Raw genomic sequence first — 12,949 nt, 5'->3', positions numbered from 1 at the left:
TATCAGTTGCCCAAGGAAATCTTTCCTCAGAACAATAATCTCTCTAAGTTATCAAAATGTTGCTTATAAATGCATGCTCATCACAAACAAATCAGAAATCTTGTATGACTTTATTTTGTACATTGAAACAGACATATGTATCACAAAATCATGGCTACAGGCCCAGGATCAAAAGACATTGAACTTTTATGCCTTATGGGTTACTCCACCCACTATCTTCCACATGATGGAAAAAGCAAAAGTGGTGTAGCCTTTATTTGCTGACACCCCCTATCCAATTATCCTTGTGTCAAATAATATGGGCAGCCAGGACTAATGGCCCCTCCCCTCAGCTCTTTATAATAACACAGTCACGAAAATAATACTCTGAGACAATTGGAAGTCAAATAAGGCTGCAGCTTTACTAGTCATTCAATCACCAGAGCCAACCTGTCAACACTAATACCCACCCCAAGGAATCATCTGCCTCGTCCCAGCAAGATGATCCCTTCACAGGCCACCAAACCTGCAATATCCAGCAGATTCCCGCCGCTAACCGGGACCCCCACCACAGCCCAGCAAGGGGTCCCATACATCTGGCTGAACCCAGTCACATACAACTAAAACCAGAGTCAAGAAAGACCGCCACTTAGCAGATTCCTTGCTCTAAACCCCACCCCAAAAGAATCATGGCTCTGGTAACTCTGCCAAAGGAAGGGGGTCGTGTGGCCAAATCCACACGGCCCCCCTCACCCCCCACAATAAAGCTGCAGCCTAAACAAGCTGAAAAACATATTCCAAGGCCTCCTGAATAGAACTGAGGAATAGGTCATTACCTACATTATAAAGGTGAACACCGTCCCTGCCGTAAAGACCAGGACAGGCATCCCACAACCAAATGTGTGTAATGTGAACCCCACTGAGTACAGACAACCATGACCCTATCTGTCTATTCTGTTTGACTCTACTACAACCCCAAATCCTCAAATCTATGCAGACAGGCCTCAGAATAATGTCCGACCAAATTAAGGTTGTATCAGGCAGCCATGACGATAACACAGCCAAATCCTTCCGGACTGCATGCAGTAGTTGACGACAGGACCAGTCTCCCAAGTCGTTGCCTCCAAGGTGAACCAGCAAAACCTCCGGAAGTGGCCACTTAGATAGCAAGGACCACACGAGAGGGAGTAGCTGGTTCCATCACATCCCACAGAGGCAGAGCCACTTCACCCGGACTCCATGCCGAGCCAAACCAAGGTGAGGGCCATATGGTCTTTTCTCTGCCCAATGATGCACCCAAACAATATAAGAGTGGCCAATCACCCACACTCTCCGCTCGGGCAGTCGCGAATCTGGAAAACAAAATGCAGCAAGCAGACCACATAACAATATACAACTTACCATTTGCCCGATTTCACATAAGTGGCAAACGCTCCAGACTTCCAACGGCCGATACGGCGAATGACACCAGTGGACAAGCCAGAATCGGTCGCGCCAATGAGGAAAGAGTGAGTACCATAATGACCACCACCCAGACTGAGAGCCAGCAATACTTTCTGCAAAACCATGCTGAACTGGTATCTAGTTAGGGGGGATCCATTGGCATGAACGAAAAAGGGGATACTGACTGGAAGTTGCACAGATAAGTATGCACGCACGCACATTAGCAACTGGACAGGTCGCAAGTCCAGGAACACTAGACAGAACCAACCAGGCACCACTTCCGGACTGATCAGTCTTAGATAGGCTGCATTTAAAAATTCACTGATCACCCTCTAAGAAAACATTTGCCGCCCTCAAACCATTGTGGTCACAACAGGATCCGGAACGATTCACCAGTTCACCCACCCTAAATGCCCCAAAAAAGACTAAAACAAAGCAGTCTGGATTAGGCAAAACTCGAACGGGGAAAACCAAATATCCGGCAGGCACTCCCACATTCACAATAACATGGCGTGGGAATGGGTAGCCTACCATCAATGGACTGGGGCAAGCGATACAACCACCCTGACAATAAACGTCTAACCAAAACACTATAGGAAGGATTACCACAGCCCTGTGCCTTAAAAAAGGACAATCCTGCAATGTGAGAGGCAACAGAAGATTTTTACAAGCCTGCCTCCATGGAGGACGTGATGTAATTGGAGAACAGCTCATCAGAAACTGGTCACCAAGACCAACTATGCACAGTTAGGAATTGCAAAACATTGGAACACCCAAAAAGATATGAAGTCCATGTTGATGCTGCTACCAATGACCTCAACAAATTCCAAGCTTCGGGACTCCATAGTTCCAAAGGAAATCTGGGACGACTGCGCATTCCGAGTCTGCGTTCGGCGCCAGCTTCCAAAACTGCTCCCACTTGAGAGAGAGAGTCAGCTATTTTGTTATCCACCCCCAGGAACAAAACTCACAGAAACCATTGCATTTAGCTGCAAGCAACGCAAGACAAATTCGCACAGCAAATCGGCTACCAGGACACATTTGGCTGAAAAATTGTTGATAATCTGGACCACTCCCAAGTTATTGCACCAAAATACCACCCTCTTATTTCGTAAACGATCCCCCCAAATGACTAGCGCAACCAAGACGGGGAAAAGCTCGAAAAAAGTGATATTCCTGGTTGAACCCACTAAAACCCAATTATCCGGCCATGCTGTTATGCACCATGCTCCCTGACAGTAAATACCGAAACCGATACCACCTGCAGCATCCGAAAATAATTCCAGATCACGATTCGAGAGGGAATCAGACTGCCAAACAGGAACTCCGTTAAAACCATCCAAAAAGGCATCCCACTCCTTAAGATCATCGTGGATCCGTTGAGTAATCCGAATGCGATGATGATGCTTCTGAACGCCAGACATCGAAGCAGATAAACGCCATAAGAAAACACGACCAATCGGAATAACACGGCATGCGAAATTTAAACTGCCTACTAGGGACTGGAACTGCTAAAGCATGATTTTCTTAGCCAGAAGCACATCAGACACCAAAGATCTCAACTGCTGCACTTTTGCAGTAGGTAAGCGAGATCCCATAGCCACCAAATCCAACTCGATACCTAAAAACACCAAACAAGTGGTGTAACTCCTCAGTCTTATTTGCGGCAATAGGAATTCCGAAACAACTGGCGACTGCAAAAAAGGTATCCATAAGACGAGCGCAGACATCGGAGGCAGCCGGAGCTACGAACAGAAAATCGTCCAAATAGTGTACAATTTGTATATATTACCTGACTGACCAGCAGACTGTTTGGTAACCCAGTGCACGAAAGAACTAAAAAGCTCAAAGTAAGCACAGGAAACAGAGCAACCCATGGGCATACATTTATCGAAAAAATATTGATTCCTGAACTGAAAACCTAGCAGAGGAAAATTGTCGGGGTGGACCGGGAGAAGGCAGAAAGCAGACTCAATGTCCACTTTGGCCATCAACGCCTCAGCACCACAGCAACGTAATAACCGAACAGCCGAATCAAGAGGAATAACGCACTGAGTAAAATTTGCGAGGGATGAAATCATTTACGGATGACCCCTCAGGGAAAGACAAATTATGAATTAGTCAAACCCCTTTTTTGGAACTACCGCTAGAGGAGAAATAATCATTCTGGCAAAAGGTGGGTTCCATAAAAGGTCCAGCAATCCTGCCTAAGAAAATCTCATCCACCAGCTTCTGACAAACCACTGACTCCAGCCTACCGACCGAAACAGAATTAGAACTCAGACCTTCGATAGCACCAACATACAGGATACGAAAACCAAAGGCAAAGCCATTGCATAAAGTCACCGACAACTAATGCTTAGGATACACGTCTAGCCAGGGAGCCATTCCCGCAACGGAAATTGGGGTGGGAGCCCCATTCAAAGCAAAATTACTTGGTAGCAGTGGAAGGACCCGAACCCGCTTTTCGGGGACATTTAGTGGAGGGGTGACTGGAAGCGCAGATGGAACAGAGATGTTTAAATTTACAATCGGGGAAAAGACATCCCGATCGGTTAAAACACCAACAGACGTCAGAAGACCCAATTGCAGACTTTCCTTGTCCAGCACCGGTTCCCTGTCCACGAAAGGGCTGGCTGAGCTACGAAGGGGCCCCAGACACGGGACACCCAGGTTGACTCGGAACAGAAGGGCCAGAGGGATGTGCTTTATTGGTCATTTGCTTTAGCCAGAGACTAACGTCCTGGGTACCCCAACAGATAGATTTGTTGCTGGCCATCCTGTCTCTAAACACTCATCGTAGTTGAGCCAAGCCCAACCTTCATAATCCTTATGAGCTCCAATGATGGTGTCTGTGTAAGTTAATAGCGCACCGTACTGTGATAGGTCGTAATGACCCACCACACTGGCCAATCTGAGTAAAGACCGGACCCAATTAAGTATGTTCCTAGGGATCTTAACCTCATCCCCCGGGGGACAATCGGATTTGTTCCTCTTTTTTCCTGAGTGCTTACCCCATCTACCCTCTAGCAAATGGAAAATAACAATATATTTCCGTTTTCTAATTTGTTTCCTACGCACGTGTGAAACTTCCTCCCAAAGTTCAGTGATAGCCACAAGCGCAGAAGCACCTTTGTCCCCCAACTGGGAAGACTGACAGAGAACCTGCTCGACAACCAGATGAGGAGGAGGAAGACGAACTGGAGTCTGAGGAACTAGACCTCCTATTACTACCGTGCTGTTTGGTTTCTTCCTACCACCTCCTACCTTACCCTCGACCTTATCATCAACCGGAATGGTCTCAGAAGTTCCTCCGCCCTCGACTGCACTGGTCACGCAAAGAGCCACAGCATCCGAGACATCCGCCACACCAGCTGCAAAAAGAAGTGGGCCGCAAGGACTCCCAGAAACCGCACCCTGACTAACCCAGACAGCAAAAGTTCATTAGAGGGCAGAGACAAGTTATTAAAAGGGGTGTTGGGAATACATCCACTAGTATTGGCTGACAAAGACATAGCATCATACCCTAACAAAAACTCACCAGGGGCATCAGTGCCCTGCTAAACTGAAGGCTCAGCAGGATGTGAAGTAAGAGCAGGGCCCGAAAGAGAAGAACCGGCAACTGAAGACCTTGGACCTGGATCGTCAGATGAAACACCGGTCCTGATGAGCGCTGAGGCATGCTGGTTTTACCAACTGGTTTTACCAACTCTCAAGGTTTGAAGGACCTGGGTGATCGGAGGTGTCGATGCCAGAGACTCTCTGCACCCCAGGCTGAAAAACAGAAATAGAGCACCCAGGAGACTCTCCCAAATGCCCACCTGGGAACCCCACAACCCGAGCCTGATCAGCCCCAGGGCACAGAAAAAGGCATAGGCACTGCAATTATCTTCAAGGTAAAAACAGGAGAAGATGGGACAACTGGAACACCAGAACCCCCGATATTGAACAAACAAGGCCCCAGAAATTCGGGGTTAACAAAGGAATGAGACCCCACCAAGGAAAAGTCACTCGAGAAAAACCAGGAGCATGAGAAATTGTACATGGGAGGGGCAGAACTTGTTGAAATTAAAGCATTGGGAAGCACATGTGTAACATTCTGCGATTCTGACGCAGGCAAGGACCGCCCTGGAAGAACCCTGTCCCCAGCACCAGCCCCACTAACAGGATTACACTCGCGACCTAAAACTGCAGCTGGAGGCGTAGGAAAAATTATTCCACCCACCAAGGGAGCCTTCAAACTAGCACTGGGAGGGAAAGAAGAAAGCCCAGACTCCCAAACCTGCTGTAAAACTGGGATGGGAAAAAAACAAGGTCCCGGGGCCCAGTCTGCACACGCCTGTCTACCAAAGCGTCGACAGGCAAAAGTGACCTTGGGGCGCGGGGAACAGCAGAGGCAGGAGGAATAACACGCCCCGCAGAAACTGCCTCACCCAGTACCCCAGGAACAGGGACTCTTACTGCTGCCATGATAGAGTTGCTGCTGCATGCGCGGAGGAGATGGAATCGTGCATCAGAGCAGGAGCCGGTGCAGCAGCTCCCGGACGTGCTCTGACATGTGCAGGCATGCCAGGCCCAGCCCAGGAGAATCAGGAGTCCAAAGAACAACCGCGAAGGAGGAAAGAGCAGGTCGAGCAGGATGGCCACGCAGAGCAAAAGGGGGCGGCACGACCAGGTACCTCCCCCTTTTATACCCCCACCACAACGTAATTATTCCGACCTTGATGCACTGGGGCCGACCAATTGAGACCCAATGGGGTCCTGCGGGTCGACTCCAGAGCACCAAATTCAAAACCCAATACGGGGGCTCTGCCCCTCGAATCGCCCTAACAACCACCCCCCCCCCCCCCCGGCCTGCACGTAGCCTGACTGGAGGAGCCAGCCTGGTGCCCATATTATCATGGGCTTCCAAGACTGGGCTTCTCCAGCCCTTCCATAATAGCAGCTGAATGTTTGCTAGTAAGGTTAATCTACAGATTCGCAAATACTGCTACTGGTTCATTAGGTGATTTATTGGATTTGATCACAGGAGTTTTGTTGACTTATGATGATTTATTGGTATCAGGAGACTTAAATGTTCATTTAGGGAAAACAACTGATACTTAAACATCTTTTCTTTTGCAATGTTTTCAGCTGTTAGGATTGTTTTAAATTATGAGCCCTTACCCACAAAGCAGGCCCCACTCTTAGTGAATTTTCAAAGGAGTTATGTGCATAAATGTAGCACATATAGCAATTTTCAAAAACCCATTTACATGTGCAAAACCTTTTGCAAATTCAGCCCTATGCAGTGAATTTTCAAAGGAGTTAAACTCGTAAAAATAGCAATTTTCAAAAGCCCATTGCTGCAAGTAAATCCTTTTGAAAGTTACCTCCTTAGTTTCTTATTACTGAAGTGGAAATGTAAATTTATCTATCCATAGAATTTGTTATCTTGACCCCCATGGTTAGATTACTTTGTTATTCAGTACAATGGATGGGGCAGAAAAAAGAGAAAATGCATCTGAATCGAGGATTATTTGTCCAAAAAATAAACAGGTCCCTAGGGATTTTGCTGAGATCTTAGGGTCCACATCAATTAAATATACTAACAGAGGAACAATTGAATTAGTTACTTTGTGGGACAATAAGATCTGGCAAGCATTTAAAATTGTAGCTCTCAAAAAAGAAGTTTTTTAAAGGCAACCCCCCTACCCCCCCCCCCCCCCCCAGCTCTCTGGTGTTTGACAGGTCTTAGAAATTTAAAACAAGGATGTAGGAAGACAGAGGGCACTTGCCATTAAACAAAATTGACCTCTGTTCAATTAGAATACAAGAAATGTGCAAACTATACTAAAGCAATTAAAGCAGCTAAAAATCTTTTTTTCAAAGATGTTAGACCAGACCCTAAAATAGACCAGAAAAAGCTATTTAATATTGTGAAAATCTTACAGCACAAGAACAGGCTAGTTGTAAACCTGAACTGTCCTTGGAACTATGCAGTCAATTTACTAGTTAATTTTGGGATAAGATCTCCTTGGTAACTAAAGACCTTGACAAATTGGGTGACATTGGTAGTGCTGCAATCAGTAAAGCCCTAGAGAGATCAGAATGTGTTCTTCAGGCAGTAGACCACTCTTTCCATGCATTTTCAGAATGTTGGTTGCAGTTCTCTCCAGTAAGAATTCATAAGTTACATTATGAATTGAATTTATGTCCATCTTTTTTGATCCAAGGGGTAAAACTGGACGTGACTAACAGGTTGGTAAAACTAGTAAATGCCTATAAGATAAGAGATCACAGTGCCAAGTGTAATGGCCGGGGAGTGGTTTAAGGGTGTTAGGTAGCTCTTTCTTAATTCCTACAGTTGCAAACAGCCACAGTTGCAAAAATTAGCTAAGTTCACACGTATTTAGCTAATTTTCACATTTATTGTTCCAGTAAATTGAGTATGTATATAATAATCTAGGACGAATAGAAATTGCAATCCACAAATATCTGAATTAATGGTGAGGATACATGAACCCTGCATCAACAGCTTTGCAGAATGACAGCACATCTATCCCTCCATTGTACAGACAGAAGTGTTTAGAATATTAAATCCATACCCCCATTTGCCTTTTTGCTTCATCGAGGTGGTCCACTCCTAATTAGAACTTGTTTGTATTCTTGGTTTCATAAGATAATATATATACACTATAATACCTGAGTATTGTGATGGAACATTTGGGGGGGAGGGGGGTTGTTGCTGTGCATTGGGTCAATAACTATCTATATATATTTACTTGTTGCAGATGTTTCTCATATAGTAATGATAAAAACTTTTTCATGAACTGATAGAGCAGAATTGCTTATCTGTAACAGGAGTTCTCCTAGGACAGCAGGATGTTAGTCCTCACACGTGGGTGACATCATCAGATGTCCCTCTTCAGTCTCATAACATAGAATTATGAAAAAATAAAATAAACATTACAAACCCAACTCCATGGGGTGGCAGGTGGGTTTCGTGAGGACTAACATCCTGCTGTCCTTGGAGAAAACCTGTTACAGGTAAGCAACTCTGCTTTCTCCTAGGACAAGGATAAAGGTCCTCACACATGGGTGAATATGTAGCTACAGGCTGCTTCTAAACTTTACTAGACCTACAGGTACCTAACCTAGTGCCATTGGGCACCACAACTCTGGTGCTGTGGAGAACAGAGGGAAAGAGATTCTGAAGGACAGAATGGCCAAAACTGTGACCATGTGGAGAGAACTCCACGTCACAACTTTGCAGATCTTGGCCACGGGGACTGCTCGTAAGTGGGCAACCGAGGCCACCATGGTTCTGAGAGAGTGAACCTTGAAGTGGCCTCCAAGCTGAAGGCCCACCTGCACATAGCAAAAGGAATAAAATCTGCCAGCCAGCTTGACAGCGTTTGCTTGGTAACCGCAACTCCCAATCTATTCTTGTCGAAAGAAATAAGCTGCATGGACTGCCTGTGGAACTGCTGTCCGCTTGAGGTAGAAAGCAAAGGCCCTCTTGCAATCCAAGCTGTGCAGAGCCCGTTCTCCCTGGTGTGAATAAGGTCTGGGAAAAAAGGTGGGCAGGACAATTCAATGGTTAAGACTAAAATCAGTCACCACCTTAGGCATGAACTTAGGGTGAGTACAGAGAACCACCTTATCATGAAAGAGCTTTGTGGAGGGAGGAAAAGTCACCAACGCCTGAAGCTTGCTGACCCTGCATGTCAAAGTGACCTCAACCAAGAAGATGACCTTCCAGGTCAGGTACTTCAGATCACAGGAGTATACATCCAGGAACCCCCAAAGGCAAAAGATGCGATCTGCCACTGCTTGATCCAGGGACCACTCGGGTTGGAACACTCGACTCAGCCAGTCCGCCCAACTCAACCAGTCCACCACCACATTCCCCGTCCCAACCAGGTACATAGCCCAGAGTAGCATGCCCTGGGACTGAGCTCAGGATCAAATCTGGACAGCCTCCTGACACAGAAGGAATGATCTCGTACCACCCTACTTGTTGATATACCACATCACCACTTGGTTATCGGTCTGTACCAGGACCACCTGGTTGGACAAACGATCCTAGAACTCATACCTGATTGCTTGGAGCTCCAGGAAGTTGATCTAGCATTGAGCTTCTTGGGCGGACCAAAGACCTTACATGTGGAGGCCTTCCACATGTGCACCCCAACCCAGGGTGGAAACATCTGTGGTAAGCAGAACCTGGGTCAGGGGTGCTGAAAGGGATCTCCCTGCTCCAGATTGGGAAGACTCTCTCACCAAGATAATGAAGTCTGGAGAGGCAGCGTGAAGCAAATGCGTATACCAAGGTCCTGAGTGGCCTGCTGCCACTGAGACCGCAGGGTCCACTGAGTCCTCTGCATATGCAGGTGAGCACAGGGAGTAACATGGCCAGTTGCGACCATGTGACCCAACAAGCGGAGCAGAATCCGGGCCGACACCTGTCTGCTTTGGCGGACTAGACTCGCCAGAGATGCCAAAGCAAGCACCCAATCACAAGGAAGAAAGGCCCGGGCCTGGGACGTGTCCAGGCGGACACCGATAAAGGCCAACTGAGGCGATGGGATGAAATGGGACTTTGGATAGTTGAGGCAAACCCAAGGACTCCAGTACCTGAATGGTCAAGTGTAAGGAGCAAAGCACCCCCTCCTGGGTGGAGCTGTTGACCAGCCAATCGTCCAAGTAGAGAAACACATGCACCCCCAGTCGGCAGAGGTGAGCACCCACTACTGCCAGGCATTTGGTGAAGTCCCGTAGGGCCGAAGGAAGGCTGAATGGCAACACCCTGTACTGGAAGTGGCTGTCACCCATGACGAACCACAGATACTTCCTGTGACTGGGGAAGATCCTGATGTGGGCGTATGCGTCTTTTAGGTGAAGGGAGCAAAGCCAGTCCCCTCTTTGCAGGAGGGGAATCAGAGTGCCCAGCGAGACCATGTCAAACTTTTCACAGAAATTTGTTCAAGGCTCTTAGATCCAAGATGGGGCGGAGTTCCCCTGTTTTTGGAATCAGGAAATAGCTGATGCAGCAGTACGGGTTCTACTGTTCTGGCTATTACAAGGGCGGAGAGCTCTGTTCAGAGAATTTCCTGATGCGGGGACTGGCCCCACGATAGCCAGAGGGAGAGTCCTGGGGGAGAGTCCGCAGGGCCACCCAGGAGGTTCAATCTGTACCCTTGACGAATGATGAACAGGACCCACTGATCTGAGGTAACCTGTGGCCAGCATTCCACAAAGGACCGTAGCTGACCTTCAGCCAGAAGCCCCAATGTCAATGGTATGGTTGTGGGGCTTATGCTCCGTCACAGCCAGTCAAAACCCCGAAACAGGGCTTTGCTGGGGTGCTGTCTGAGGCCTAGGGGTCCACTGCTGCCTAGAGCGGCCCCTGGATCCCCCTCATGGCATATGGGCATGCAAGGCCAGAGGATAATATTTCCTTTGGTGATAGAAAGATCTCCTGGCTCCCTGACATGAGGATTTCCTGGCAGAGGACAGCGGGTCCGATGTACTGGCTGAAAGATGCTGGAAGGTCTCATGGTGATCCTTCAACTGAGCCACAGCATTCCTCACTTTATCCCCAAACAGATTCTCGCCAGTACAAGGCAGGTTTGTGAGCTTCTCTTGGACCTCTGGATGGAGAGCTGAGGCTTGGATCCAACCATTCTACAGGTGTCGATGCCCACCACCACCACACCCTAGCTGCCATCTCAAACACATCATAGGTGGAACGCACTTTATGTTTACCACACTCCAAGCCTTGTTGGTCAACTGCTAAGAAGCCTTCTTGCTGCTGCTGCTGCTGCTGCTGCTGCTGCGGGAGGTGCTCCGACAAATTCTGAACCTGCTTCCAGAGGTTTCAAGTGTATTAGGTCATGTACAGCTGGTAGAAAGCAATCCGGGTGATCAGCATAGCACCCTGGTACACCTTCCTACCTAAGGCATCCAATGCCCTATGCTCCCAACCCAGAGGCGCAGAAGTGTGAGTACGGGAATGCTTGGCCTTCTTGAGGGCAGATTCCACAACCAGTGATTGATGTGGGATCTGACTCCTTTCAAAACCCAAGGACTGCTGCACTAAGTAGACCACCTCTGCCTTCTGGTTTACTAGAGGCACCGAAATGGAGTGTTCCCAAATCCGAAGGAGTAACTCCTTAAAGATGTCTTGGACGGGAACAGCCACTACCTCTTTGGGGCATCAAAGAACTGGAGAACTTCCAGCATCTTTTGACAGGCATCCTCCTGTCAGGAGCTGGAAAGGAATGGCATCCGCCATAGCCTACGCAAAGCCCGCATAGGTTCACTTCTCCGGCGGGGACCAGCGCCTCTCCTCTGGAGGGGACAGGTCAGAGGGAAGATCCCCTGAGTCATCAGAAGAAGACTGAGGTATCCTCCCCCCCAGGGATCATACGGTGCATCCTCACTAAAGTCCCCTGGGGACCCTAGTGGAGGGCCCCGCTCAAGCCTCTGTTTTGGCACTAAAGGCAAAGAGGGCACCAAGGTCCCCAAGAGACCGGGGATCGGGCTGGGGAACACCGGGTGCAGTATCAAGGCCCCCGACAGTGCCCCAGGCTGCGCCACACCACATCGTCCTTGGAGGAGCCGACAATAAGGATCACTCTAGAGGAAGGAGATCCTAGTGGCTGCTGGGTTATTGAGTATCCACCAGTAGCTGCTGCATGGGCAAGATGGCCTGTTGAGGCGCTCCAGAAGTGGTGCTAACATTGCAGGGGCAAGTTCCAACACCAGAGGAGGCACCCAAGAAACCAGCGGCTGGATGCCCTGAAGGACTCTGAGCACCACCCATTGCATCCTGCAGTGCAGCTCCTCTTCAAAATCTGTCGAAGACAGGACAGATGAAGAAGGAGGAGGAAGAGGTGTCACCAGAACTCCCACAGAGCCCCGAATGAGCTCGGTGCTCAGCACTGATCTCGGTGGGGAATGCCTGGAACTCCCAGGTTCAATAGAGGTTGATGCCTTCTCTCCGCGGGGTTGCTTTGGGATTTTCACGGCAATCAGCAGAGCCAACTCAAGCTCAGTGCCTTGTGATGACTGCAACCAATGGCGATATTTCTGAGATTTCCCTCAATGCTTGGCCTAGTCTTTCCCCAGCGCAGAGGATTGAAAGATCCTGACGTCCTGGAATGCAACGGCACCAATGATGGCTGATCTCCGGCCCCACTTGAGAGAGAGGGCTCCGGTGGAGGAGTGGACAACAATGGATCTGTAGCCATTGGCTCCCCACGGCCCTTGGGCATCAATGCACCTGACACAGGATTCGAAGGACCAGACGTTTTGGACCCGAAAAGCTTCTCCATCTTATCCAAATGGGCCCGACAACCCTCAGGGGTCATTTGATTGCAAAAACGACACCCCCAGATGTCATATGATGCCCCCAGGCAGAGGATACAGACCTCATGCAGATTCATAATGGACATGATCCGCACTGGGGGCATCGGCGAAACCCCAATGATGCCATGAAAAAGAGCCGGCGAGCAGTGGATGACTGGCGGCCACTGAAGAG

The 12,949-nt window shown here is 48.5% G+C and overlaps 1 protein-coding gene across 1 annotated transcript in view; it reads left to right on the top strand.

The window, feature by feature from the left end:
- Positions 1–12,949, top strand: part of LOC115094027 (protein FAM122A-like) — a 210,949-nt gene that overhangs the window by 181,803 nt on the left and 16,197 nt on the right. The gene's annotated exons all lie outside the window — the stretch shown is intronic.

This window comes from Rhinatrema bivittatum, chromosome 6 (assembly GCF_901001135.1).
Source record: "Rhinatrema bivittatum chromosome 6, aRhiBiv1.1, whole genome shotgun sequence".
NCBI classification, from domain to species: domain Eukaryota; kingdom Metazoa; phylum Chordata; class Amphibia; order Gymnophiona; family Rhinatrematidae; genus Rhinatrema; species Rhinatrema bivittatum.
Note: the sequence above shows the minus strand (reverse complement) of the source record. Positions and strands in the feature narration are given on the sequence as shown.